At 41.8% G+C, this 14187-nt stretch overlaps 1 pseudogene; it reads left to right on the top strand.

Moving 5' to 3' along the window:
• Positions 1-400: 400 nt before the first annotated feature.
• On the top strand, positions 401-2031 carry LOC125255969 (annotated as a pseudogene).
• The last annotated feature ends 12156 nt before the right edge of the window (positions 2032-14187 follow it).

The following is a 14187-nucleotide window of genomic DNA, read 5'->3' on the forward strand; positions in this document are numbered from 1 at the left end:
CTCTGCTTATCCTGAGGTTTGCCGGGTACTGGATCCAGGCCGTATCCAGATCAGATGGAGAACCTGTGTCTGGACCTGACTACAACGTAGCCCAGGAGACAATGGGCCTACAGATCCAGTTCTGGCTGCATCTATAATTCAGATTTTTAAATCTCCGTATCCGTTTACATATATTTATATATAATCTATTTTTAATCTCTATAATAAAAATGTATAATTCAGATTTTGATCTCCATATCCATTTACATATATTATATATATCTTCCAAGGGGTTTTTTCCCTCCTAGGACTTTTTTCCCAGTGTTAGCACGCTGGGTTTTTCTCCTAGGGGTTTTTTTCCACCCCTGGGAGTCAGCCGACATTGGCTTAATGTAGCACCATCTTGTATAGACGAGTTTCCTGAGTGAAATAGGCGGGCCGCCATTATCCTTTCACTCTGCCAACGTCTTCCGGTTGTGTCTGCCAATAATTTCCGGTTAGCGAGTTAGCGTCTTTTACTGTCTTTGGTTAGCGTGCAGAAAAAGTAAATTATGGATGGTGTTACACGCCGACACGGCTCCGGGACATATTGTGCTGTTCGCGGTTGCAACAACTCTTGGCGATTGCTGAATGTTTGGTCGGAAGGAGAATGTTTCGACCATCAACCATCTACAAGACGCCAATGTGGATGTGCTCCCCCGTATGCGTTGTATGAGAAACCAAAAACAGATGTTGAATCTCGGAAGTGGCTAGCGGCTTTGAAGTTGAAGAATCCGCCCAAAAGACTGTTTGTTTGTTCTTATCACTTCATTGATAAAAAGCCCACAGAGGAAAACCCTTTCCCGGAACTTTGGTTGGGATACGAGCGACCTCCCCAGCAAAAGAGACGTAAACTCAACAGAAACACAAGTGACACGCAATCGGATGGTAAGTGTATCTTGATATTTTTCTGGTTAGCTAAAGTTTGCAGCATAAGTTCGACTGTTGATATATGTGTCTCTGTCCTGTGTTAGTGGGGTATATACATTTATAGTTGATGCTGTTTGTCTTTTAGAAGTGTGCATCGAGCCGAAGTTTAAAGATGCTGCAACACAATGGGAGGACCTAACAAAAACTGACCACAGCTACGCGGCAAAGTTGGACCACGTGAACAAATCGACGCAGACTGGGGGTCAGACTGTGGCTGATGATATGCTCCTGGATGATGATACCTCGCTGCTGTACACAGGACTGCGTCTGGTATATTTTTTTACTTTGGTGAAAACGATGTTGCCATTTAGTAAACCATCATGTAGTATTCCTGTTGTTGACCAAATACTGATGACCCTCATGAAACTGAAACTGAACCTTGTGTTAGGGGATGTGGCAAAGCGCTTTAAAGTGTCTAAAGGTGAAGTAAGTAAGGTGATTGCTCACTGGATTGATACATTGGGTGAGCAGCTTGAACGCATGGTTGCCTGGCTGCCAAGAAGTGTTATACGTGCTAACATGCCACCATCCTTTAAAAAGAACCACCCCCAGACCACTTGCATCATCGATTGTGCTGAAACGGCTATTCAGAGAGCAACAAACCTTAACTGTAGGAGTGCCACTTTCAGTCATTACAAGGGAACCAATACTGCCAAATATCTTGTTGCTGTGTCACCTCATGGGCTGATAATGTTTATATCAGAGGCCTATGCTGGTAAAAGCAGTGACAACGTTTATCACTATAAACAGTGGGTTTCTGGAGGCCCTAAGGCCTGGTGATGAGGTAATGGCTGACAGGGGTTTCACGATTCGAGATGTACTACATGAAAGGAAGGTGAAATTGAATATTCCTGCCTTTACCCACAAGCGTGGTCAATTGACCAATGATGAGGTAACGCGCACTAGACGAGTGGCCAATGTCCGTATACATGTGGAGAGGGCAATCTGAAGACTTAAAGTCTTCAAAATTCTGTCCCAAACTGTCCCCATCTCCATGACCCCCGGTTAGACAAGATTCTTACCATATGTGCTGCTTTAGCAAACATGAGGTCCAGACTCATCCGACTGCCACATGAGGTTTAAGTTCCTATGAAAAGTAAAACCTGGGTTACCTGCAGTTTTTTTTTTTTTTTTTTTTTTTTTATTGTACATATTCCTTTTTTATTTATATATATATATATATATATATATATATATATATATATATATTTTTTTTTTTTTTTTTTTTTCAGCTAGAAAAACCTGTGTAAATTTATTGTTATTGTTCCCTTTCTGGTGTTGTGATTATTGATAAGACAAAACAGAGTTTTAACTAAGAAAAACTTGTGAGTGCTATTCTTTTTCTTGTATTGTAAATATTGACACATGACAATAAACAAATTGATTTGAGAAGAAATGAATTCATTTTTATTGATCCTATTCCATAAAAAAGACAATTTCATTAACTCCTTTAATGGATGATTTTTTTAATAATTAAAAACAAAGTAAATACAGGAAAAAAATCTCACAATATCACAAAAAGAAAAAGACTGGAATAAAATATTAAATAAATAAAATTAATAAATAAAGAAATAGTGCTGATATAAAAATAAATAAGAGTAAGTAAAAGAAAATAAACTGTTTGATAAAAATAAATAAAAGCTAGAAAGGATTTGTCACAAATTTGTGACAACAGGGGACAAGGGGTTAAAAAAGGAATGACAAATTACCCCAGTACACATAAGCAGGTCATGCTGATTTTACAACATCCATGTATCTGGAACACAACTCCAGCCTTCCATCATCGAAATCATCTACAACTTTTGGCAACATGTGGGTGAAATAGAAGGAGTGTAGCCTTGAAATGTCCCTCAACAAAGGTTTGGTCGTAGAGCACGTTGAGCTGCAGACATTCAGTGTTACTCCAAATCACCAACAAGGCTTGCCGTAGCCCTGTGCAGTGCATGCCCAGTTGCACCTGCATGTAATATCCCTTTGGCCCATTGAAGGACAGATGGAATTCCTCTGTGGGCATGCGTTTGATCTCACTGCTTTTAGCAGCAAGTGCTTCAGTAAGGGACTGGTTTTTGACTAAGACAGGGCACTTGATCTCCAGTAGTGTGTCTCTGTTCATGACACCATCCGGACTCGCAGCAAGCCATGGCTCACTCGGGCAAACCACCAAACCTTTCACATCGATGTCATGACCTTGGTCTTGCAGGTATTGCCTGGCGTGCTCTTCACCCTCTGCTCCTTGCCGGGTTGCTGCGTTACCGTGAAAGGTAGGATGGAGGTGTTCAGACAAGAATTTGTCTGGTGCTGTGGTAGCCCGAACTGGCACATTCTTGGCTGTGCTTGATGTTATCCGTACCCGTCGCATGTCATGCCACAGTTGTTCCCTGCTCTGTTCTTTTGTGTGCTGCTCAATGTACATAAATTGGGTTGTGGTCATGTCAATGTATGTGGTGTAGAATGCCCTACATTTCTCACATTCAAGTTGTGTGTTGTGATCACCATGATGTAGGGGCAGTGGAGCTTTTGATGTCTCGGCAGACTGAGCAGGGAGGCTGGTGTTAAAAGTGAGCTGCATTAGTCCACTGCCAGGTGCAGTGAAAAGTGCCGCTATTGGTGTGGAGAGACAGTAATTTTGCCATTCTTCCAGTGTCTCATGGACTTTTACCTTGCGACTAGGTGTAGAAACTATGCTGGAGGAGGATGCCTGTGATGCTGGTTGGTATAAGTTATTTCTGCTGTGTCTTCGGAAAGACACATCTCTGATTTTTTGCTGCCCAGTATTGCTTTTTGTCCCGGCATTTCCAGCAATTCTGCACATCAGTGCAGGCAAGTTCCTGTCTTCCCTTGCCTCACAGCATTTTCTACCTGCAGACAGATAGAAACAAAATCACACACTTTTTAAATAATGGTTTGAGCATCACAGCACAATTGACTTCTTTTAGAGAAAACATTTTGTAAATCAAAATAACATTAACATTAACATTAACATCAATGTTTAACCCCTTTATGCCTGAGTTTATTTAGACTTATATAAAAAAATCAGGAAAAATATGAAAAGAATAATAAAAGAAAATACCCGCTGCATTTCTGGATTTTTAATTCAACATAATCAAACAATTTATGTTAAAAAAACTCAACAGATGTTTACTTCATCCCAAGTACAAGCAATATAAACAGTTTTTATGGTTAATATTTTACCTTTACCTTTGTTAGATCACATTTAAGAATTGCAACCTTGTGCGGGAACGGCAGTTGTAGTTCACACTCTCTCACACTTAGACACAATCTCTCTCTCACATGCATACGCACACACACACACACACACACATACATACATACATACATACATACATACAGACACACACACACACACACACACACACACACATTTGTATTACTCGTCGTGTTCTGTTATAGATTAACACACGGATAACGTTACATACAAACATCTTAATACAAGCATAAGATGGGCTAACGTACCCTCCAAAGCACGGCGGCTGCATGGCTACAGGAACGTCCGGGTCCGGCGATACAGGTACAGCCTGCAGTCTCCACATCTCCCGTCTTGGTAACTAAAACCCAGGCGTTATGCGCTGAATTGTTAACGGACTGGCTTGGTTGAACATCGGCCTTTAGGTAAATTAAACTGCCCATATCGTGTAAAAGTACACAGCCCACTTTGTCTGAATGGAGGTACTGAAACGCCTCAGAGCTTTTCAGGTTATTAATTGCATTCCCATCCACCGCCATGGAATCAATAAAATAAGAAAAGATCTTGGATGTTGTTATGCTGGGCCATATCGACATGTTGTCCGCCCATGATGTTACCTTACTTGGATGCGGAATGGTCAAAACACCATTTTTAACAAGCTTTTCGGTCGAATGTTGCCATTCCAACGCCATTTTTGCACCACTACTCAGCCTGCGCCGGAAATTCTTGGCAGAAACAGGAAGTAAACCGGAAGTGCCCGGGAAACTTATCTATATGTTACATATTACCACGCTTGCTTGTACAGCTTATTTTTAACCACTTCTCTTTTTTCTGTGCTTCTAATATGTAAAGCTGCTTTGAAACAATTACCAATTGTAAAAAGCGCTATATAAATAAATTTGACTTGACTTGACTTGACAAACAGATGTTTCAGATGTTTGTTGGTCATATAGCCTATTATGTTCTTAAAGACATTATGCATGCACTCAGTATCAGTATTCAAATTAATGTTAGTTTCTTCAAGCAACTTACCATGGATTAAGACAAGACTGTGCACGTGTGTTTGTCATTATAGTCGCGGGAACATATTTTATCAGGGGGTGCTGGGGGGCGGGGCTTCAGGAGTAATTCCAATGAAAGCTTTAATCAAGACCTCTATGATCAGTTTTTTTTTTTTTTACTTTTTTTCTTGTCAGACAGGGTATGCAAATAGATTTTTGCAAGACAATCCCGAAATAGCAAGCACTGTCCCACATCCTGCAAGATGTAAATTGGGACAATTTTTTTTTTTTTTTGCAATTGAGATAACTCAAAAAAATGTCTTAATTATCCCTAATATAATGAGCAAATAAAACAACTATAACCTGGGCCCGTATGTATAACACTTTTCAGAAATGCTCTTAAGAATAGTCTTAAGTTTTGACTTAAGTGTCAAAAAAATCTTAGTAAAGAGTAGGAGTTTTCTAAGAGTAGGAGACTTTTATAAAAAAGCTAAAAGCAACTTTTAGTAAAGTATAAGACGGATTCTTAAGTGCTGACTTAAGTGTTGTGAAATAAGGACTACAATGATGTCAACTCAAAATGGCTGCCCTCAACCTCTGAATCAGCCAATAGCGAGCCTGGAAGGGTGAAGTCACAGCAGCATAATACCAATCATTTAATGTTATTATAAAAAACAATAATAAGAAAAACACAAATGTTTTAATATTTAAATTTATTTAAAAGCAATAGCTTTGCATTGTGCAAAATTATCACAAATTAGTATTGATGGTGTGGAATCTTTTTCTATCGATATATGTCTCCTCATTTACAGTTAGAGCAATGATGTGTCATGAGATCTTCAACGGCTCCAACAACTCCAGGGAAGCCCACAGTCAACATAAAAGTGGCTTTCTTTTGCCGCATGGTTTGATTGTCAGTTGGAAAGTCAATGAACTGCCATAGAGTAGTGGCCAAATGTGATGTCCAGCCATATGAAATCTGACATCTTCAACCTTAATTCTGATATTTTTAAAAATGTGTTAAAAGATGTAAGCATATCATGTAGCTGTTGCTTGGAGTCAATTGTTTCATGTGTGATAATGAAATGAAATTTAAAATTATTTAAAAATATTTTTGGCCAGACTGTCATGCAGAGAAATTATGAACACATGCAAAAACAAGAGAGAACCAATTAAATATTAAAAACTGATTATGTTGTGGTCAATGTCATATTTTAAAACATTTAAATAATATAAAAATAAAAATATGTTCCTCATATTTTGATGGTTTAAGCAAAATTGTGGTTAAATGCTGCAGGTTAAATTTTCAGACTAGAATGTTGTTCCAGGATCAACAAAATATGTTGACCCAGGAATGCATGTAACTCAGCAATATCAGGACGTGCAACTGGGCCGGAGTTCAAGACCGACTCAGATCAGGGTGGTTAGGATTGGAGTGTGAGTTTTGGAGGCGGTGCAATGTTTGTTTGGGTTGATTTCAAATATCAACAGTGTTCAACAATAAATTTGAGAAATCACTTACAGCACCTTTAAATGTATTAAACATATTAATTATTGTTTAAGTAATATTTATTAAATGTATTGCATTTACTTAAAATGTTTACATTTCTTATTAGGTCAATTACAAAAAGAATTGACAATCAAGTTTATATCATTTTATCAACTCCATGTCATCATATAACTCCAATACATTATATCTTCATTGGAAAGTGTGTATCTCCTCTTCTCTGCTGCCATCTTGATACTCCTAACTAGGTTAAGACACCTCTCCAGCTCTCCTAAATAATTTAGGAGCTAAGACCTAGTCTTGAAACTTAGGAACCTTTATGAATCATACTTATTCTTAAGTCTAGGAATAAGAGTAAAATTATGTCATTTTTAGAATTTTGACACACTTAAGACTAAATTTTTACTCTGAGCGGCTTTATACATATGGGCCCTGGTATTTTGTTGATTGTGATTTTTGGAACAACCTACCTAAACAAATTCTTTGTGTAGTGAACAATAAACCGGATTTCGATTCAAGTAAGAAATGTAATTTTCTCTCTTCTCACAGCTACTGTCTAGTCTTTTCCCCATACACGCTCTCATGCCTCTCCTCTGCAGCCACACCCTGTGTGCTTGTTACCCTTGCCCCCGGGTTCACAGACTAAAATGCATGTTTGAGCTGTTTTAACTGAAAGTAACCTGCACTGACACATCTTAAAATAAGTCAATGCCATTGTGTCATCTCAAGATGCACCCCAGTAATGTTTTCTTTCTAGTGAATGTTTATAAAAGTACTTAAATGCCCTAACTGAACTAAGGCCTAATCCTGGTTTAGGCTAAGCCCTGTCTGTGAAACCGGGCCCTAATGTCTCAGGTAACTTGACAAACTCTAGCGTTCGTGGACTTCCTTCTTCACGGGTGGCATGGATGTTACGCGCTGCTGCAGAACGCTTTGAAATGGAACTTCCTTCAAACTGTGACTTCATAAAGTCCATAAACAAACCAAGTAGATCAAAAGGACATTGAACACAGTGGAGTGGCCGTGATGCAGATCCAGTAGGTCTGTCAGAAAGCTGGTTATATCGCCTACAGCTACAACAGAAACACCTCTTGATTTTGTATCGTTACAAACATGCGTCAGATGTTTGCTGGTCAGATATTATGTTCTTAAAGACATAACGCATGTGTTCAGTATTGTTTTGATTTAATGTTGGCTATGAGCAGGACTGCAGAGATTTTCTTCAAGCAACATAACATGGGTTAAAGCAAGACAGTGCAAGTGTGTTTGTCATCATAGCCGCAGGAACATATTTTATCAGGGGGTGCTGGTGGGCGGGGCTTCAGGAGTAATTCCAATGAATGCTTTAATCAAGACCTCTGATCATTTTTTATTTATTTATTTATTTATTTATTTTTGACTTTTTTCTTGTCAGACAGGGTTTGCAAATAGATTTTTGCGAGACAGTCCCGAAATAGCAAGCACTGTCCCACATCCTGCAAGATGTATAAGCAGTGTCCTTCATATAAAAATAAAATATATATTTTTTTTTAACAAAATAAATATATAATTTTTTCATAATTTCACATATTTATAAAAGAAGAATATGATACCACCAGATCAAATCTGTACAGTCATAGGCGCTGATTTATGTTTCACCGATTTATGTTTATGTTATGTCCCTAATGTGGGACACTGAAAAGTCTATGATAAAAGGCCAAAATCTATGATGATGATAATAATAATAATCATAATAATAAAAGGTCTATGAAAAGGCCAAAGTCTATGATAAAAGGCCAAAATCATTTGATTCATGCAGAATAGTAAAAATCTTTTTAAGTTAGTAATTCTCTTGGTTATGAATGGATTGATTGATAATTGAACATCATCAGATAAATAATATATATATATAGATAGATAGATAGATAGATAGATATAACTTCTATAGAATATATAGAAGTTAAACGCACAGTCAGAATTCTTCACTGTTCTCTTCAACAGGCATAGCCTATTTGAAGGCAAAATATAAAATCTTGCAACCTGGAGAAAAAAAAAAAAAAAGGAAAAAACCTTGAACAAACTTTAGGCTAGATTTGAGTCAAAATTCATAAAAATGTTGTGAACTGCATAAATGTTTAAGACAATTTGGCCTAATGTTTTCTATTTTACTAAACAACAAACACACACAATCATTCTATTATTGTATAGCAACACTAAAACACTGTAAATAACCATTTTTGTCCCACAAACCATGCCCCACCACACATTTTTGACTGACTGAAGTACTGTCTCACATTAGGCGAATCATACTGTCCCACTTTTTGAAATCACATTTCCTAATGTGGGACACTAGAAAATTTGATAAAAATATAAAATATATAGTTTACACATACAATGTTATACTGTTTTTTGATGGACATACATTTCATAAGCACATTAGGACAAAATATATCATGATTTTTTTTTTTGTTTCAAATTAATTTCTACTCCTTAATATCAAGTTTGTCAAAACTCTATGTCATTGATCTTTGGGTGGCTTTCACACAAGGTCCTTCCGTTTTGATGATTGCTACAGTCTCATATTTGACTGTACATTTGAGAGCATGTGTTATTTTGATCACATGGCACCATAGCTTCAGATAACCTATATATATATATATATATATATATATATATATATATATATATATATATATATATATATATATAAAGATTGTTTCTGATAACTGCAATCAATTTTTTACTTGTTAAAATCCATGGAGAATATCTCGTAATTTTCCGTGGGTGCTCGACCATTTACGTGGGTGCTCCAGCCCCCAAGCACCCCGGGATCGGCGACTATGTTTGCAGTAAATAATAGGGGTTAAACTTTCTCCTTAAAAAAAATCGAACCGTACTGCACACTCGGTTCGGCACGCACTTGCACCGCAATTCATCACATATCTAATGATGCATACGCATATAATATGTTTCTGTGAATTGCAGTGATCCATTTGCTTCTTTTTTCTGTAGCTTTCAGCAGTCTTTAAATATATACCTCAGATTTTGTGTCAAAGCTATTTGTACAGTCAATCACAAAGCTCTTTCCTGTTTTGGATGTGTTTTGTGTGTTTTTCGCGGCATTCATGCTGAAAACCAATGCTGAGTTATCTGAACCGTTGCACTCCTACTAAATAAAGATTTTGGGTAAATTGGGACACTTTTTGCCATTGAGATAACTCAAAAAGGTCTTAAAGGTCCCGTTCTTCGTGATCCCATATTTCAAACTTTAGTTAGTGTGTAATGTTGTTGTTAGAGTATAAATAAAATCTGTAAAATTTTAAAGCTCAAAGTTCAATGCCAAGCGAGATATTTTATTTAACAGAAGTTGCCTACATCGAACGGCCAGTTTGGACTACATCCCTCTACTTCCTTCTTTAATGACGTCACTAAAACAGTTTTTTGACTAACCTCCGCCCACAGGAATACACAAGAGTTGCGTTTGTAGAGTGTGTTTGTCGCCATGTCGTCGAAACGCTGTTATTTTCAACCCTGCAGTCCAATCACCAGGTCTGATTCCGGCTCAAATTGATAGGGTAAAATTAAAGACATGTTTACAGTAACACTGAGCGCGTGCATCTCCACGTTATGGTAAGAGGCGTGACCTTTCCGGGCAAGGAGCGCTAAGCTGCTGTCGAATCACAACACAGGAACCGCTGGCACAATCAGAACTCGTTACGTATTTCTGAAGGAGGGACTTCATAGAACAAGGAAGTCATCAGCCCGTTTTTATGACAGTGGAAACAGCGGTAGACAGATAAGTAAATTATGTGAAAAATACTGTGTTTTTTTACATGGTAAACATGAACACATGTTATATTGCACACTATAAACACAATCAAAGCTTCAAAAAACCACGAAAAATTATCCCTAATATAATGAGCAAATATAACTATATAAACTATAATCTGGTATTTTGTTGATTGTGATTTTTGGAACAACCTACCTAAACAAATTCTTTGTGTAGTGAACAATAAACCAGATTTTGATTCAAGTAAGCAATGCTCATGTTCAGGGGCGCAGGAGACATTTTCAAAGTGGGGGGACCAAGTAAATTGTTATGCATAACTTTGTTTTAAAAAGTGTGTGGGACAGGAATGTGTATGTGTGTGTGTGTGTGGGGGGGGGGGGGGTTGTGTTGTATTATTACAGTAATAATAATATGATATTAAAATTAATATGATAGTTTCTTCTGTTATAACAGAGACACGGAGGCAGGAGTAAAAGCAATGCTGGTAAGTTTATTTGTGAAACAGTTGAGCAGATGGTGAAATAGAGAGTTAATAGCAGTTCTTGAATGGATGAGGGAATGTGATACTGTCCTTTGATGCTTTGCAGATGCAGACGGAGAGATGAGTAGAGGGATGACGGCGGAGACACTCACACACACAAGCAGGTAGGCACACGAGGGGACTGGAGCAGGTAAGTAGGAGACTTGAGGAAGCATACAGAGCTGTAGTGCAAACGAGACCGGACAAATGCTGTGTGTGAGTGTGGGTGCTTTATAGTGCTGATGATTGCAGTGATAATGAGGTGCAGGTGACGGTGATCAGAACTCGGGTGATTGAGTGCGTGGGTAAGGCAGTGAGGTGGAACCTGACATGTCTGTGACAGTACCCCCCTCCCACGGCCCGCTCCTGAGGGCCGCGGACCCCGACGTTGTGGTGGTCGTCCTCTAGGGCGTGGGGCAGGTCTGTCCGGATGGTTGGTGTGGAAGGTCTGTAACAGAATAGGATCAAGGATATCATTCTTGGGAACCCATGAGCGTTCCTCGGGGCCATAGCCTTCCCAGTCGACCAGATACTCGAGTTGACCACCACGGCGCCGGGAATCCAGAATCTCGTGTACGACGTAAGCAGTGCCATCATCCAGGATGAGTGGAAGGGGGGGCTCGGCGGCTGCCACGTCAGGTTCTGTGGAGGGAAGAACAGAAGGGTGGTGAGGTTTGAGCAGTGATACGTGGAATGTAGGATGAATTCTACTGTACTGTGCTGGGAGTTGGAGACGGTAGGTGACGGGGTTGATCTGCCGGACGATGGTGAACGGGCCAATGAAGCGGGGACTCAGCTTCTTGCAGGGCAGACGCATCCTGATGTCTCTGGTGGACAGCCAGACCTTCTGCCCCGGTTGGTAGACTGGAGTGACGGAGCGCCGAAGGTCGGCTGTCATCTTGCGTCTGCGCAGGGCTCTCTGCAGTTGGTGGTGAGCTGAGTCCCAAACCCTCTCGCTCTCCCGGAACCAGTAGTCGACTGCGGGAACGTTGGAGGGTTCCCCATCCCAGGGGAACAGTGGGGGTTGGTAACCGAGTATGCACTGAAACGGTGTTAATCCAGTTGTGGCTTGACGGAGGGAGTTTTGTGCGTACTCGGCCCAACCCAGGTACTGGTTCCAGGAGTTCTGGTGGCCGTGACAGAAGGTACGCAGGAAGCGGCCTATCTCCTGGATCTTCCGTTCCGTCTGCCCGTTCGACTGAGGATGGTATCCAGATGACAGGCTGACGGTCACACCCAGGAGCGAGAAGAACGCCTTCCAGACGTGGGAGATAAACTGGGGTCCTCTGTCGGAGACGATGTCTTCGGGTATTCCGTAGTAACGAAAAACATGGTTGAATAACAGTTCTGCGGTGGTCATGGCGGTAGGTAGACCCTCCAGGGGGATCAGACGGTAGGATTTTGAGAAGCGGTCTACTACTACCAGGATGCAAGTGTGACCATCAGACTCGGGGAGATCAGTGACGAAGTCCACTCCCAGGTGTGACCAGGGTCTCTCAGGAACGGGCAGAGGATGGAGCTTGCCGGTGGGAAGATGGCGTGGGCTCTTGGAAATGGCGCACTCCCTGCAGCCCTGCACATACCTTCTGACATCGTTGACCATGTTGGGCCACCAGAAGCGTTGTTTGAGCAACGAGAGGGTCTCATTGACCCCCGGGTGGCCAGTGCCAAGTGAAGAGTGGGTATTGTGCAGAAGTGGAGTGCGTCGTGCCCGTGTGACGTATTGCAAGCCTTTGGGGCAACCCGGCGGAGTGCGTGTGGAGGCATTGGAGGAGGGAACGGTTTCTTCGGACCATTGGATGGGGCTCACGAAGATTGACTCCGGTAGGATGGTCTCTGGGGCTTCGGGCTTTTCCTCTGGGGCATGGAGGCGAGAGAAGGCATCAGCTTTGGTGTTTTTTGAACCAGGGTGATATGTAATGGAGAAGTTGAATCTTGAGAAAAACATAGCCCAGCGAGCTTGGCGAGGGTTGAGTCTTTTGGCAGCCTTTAGATACTCAAGGTTTTTATGGTCGGTGAGAACTTGGAAAGGATGTGTAGCCCCCTCCAGCCAATGCCTCCACTCCTCTAGGGCAAGCTTGACGGCCAGGAGTTCGCGGTCACCGATGTCGTAGTTGACCTCCGCCGGGTTGAGCTTGCGGGAGAAGAAGGCGCATGGATGGAGTCTACTTGGTATCCCCTGCTGCTGCGAGAGGACCGCTCCCACTCCGGTGGTGGAGGCGTCCACCTCCACGATGAAAGGTAAGTCAGGGTTAGGGTGGACGAGGAGGGGAGCGGTGGTGAAGGCTCTCTTGAGGGTCTCGAAGGCGTTGGTGGCTTGTGGGGTCCAGGACAGAGACTTGGGCTGGTGACGGAGCAGGTTGGTAAGTGGACTGACGATGGTACTGTAGTTCTTGATGAATCGGCGGTAGAAGTTGGAGAATCCTAGGAAACGTTGGAGTTCTTTAATTGTTGATGGAGTGGGCCAGGTTTGGATAGCGGAGACCTTCCCCTCGTCCATCCGGATGCCACTGTGGTCGATCACGTACCCCAGGAACTGGACGGAGGGCTGGTGGAAGGAGCACTTTTCAGCTTTGAGGAAGAGTTGGAATTGCCGTAAGCGTTGGAGGACCTCCGCAACGTGGTGGCGATGTTCGGCCAAGCTCCGGGAGTAGATGAGGATGTCGTCAATATACACCAGAACGAACTTGTGGAGAAACTCCCGGAGCACCTCATGTATGAAATCCTGGAATACGGAATCCTGGAATCCTGGAATACGGAGAGGGCGTTGACCAGGCCATACGGCATTACAAGGTATTCGTACAAGGTACGAAGGCGGTCTTCCACTCGTCCCCCTCACGTATCCGGATGAGGTTATACGCGCTGCGGAGGTCCAACTTGGTGAACACAGTGGCACCGCGGAGATGTTCCAGGGCCGCTGGGACGAGGGGAAGTGGGTAGCGGAACTTGACAGTTATTTTGTTGAGGGCATGGTAGTCTATGCAGGGCCGCAAGCCTCCGTCCTTCTTAGCCACAAAAAAGAAGCTTGAAGCAGCAGGGGAAGTAGACGGGCGGATGTAACCTTGACTGAGGGCCTCTTTGATGTATTCCTCCATGGCCTTCTCCTCCGGTATTGACAGGGGGTAAATGCATCCCCTGGGCACTGGCTCACCCGGTAGCAGATCGATGGCACAGTCCCATGGCCGGTGTGGAGGAAGCTTGGAGGCGCGTTGCGGGCAGAAAACGTCACTGAAGTGG

This window comes from Megalobrama amblycephala, linkage group LG20, assembly GCF_018812025.1.
Source record: "Megalobrama amblycephala isolate DHTTF-2021 linkage group LG20, ASM1881202v1, whole genome shotgun sequence".
NCBI classification, from domain to species: Eukaryota; Metazoa; Chordata; class Actinopteri; order Cypriniformes; family Xenocyprididae; genus Megalobrama; species Megalobrama amblycephala.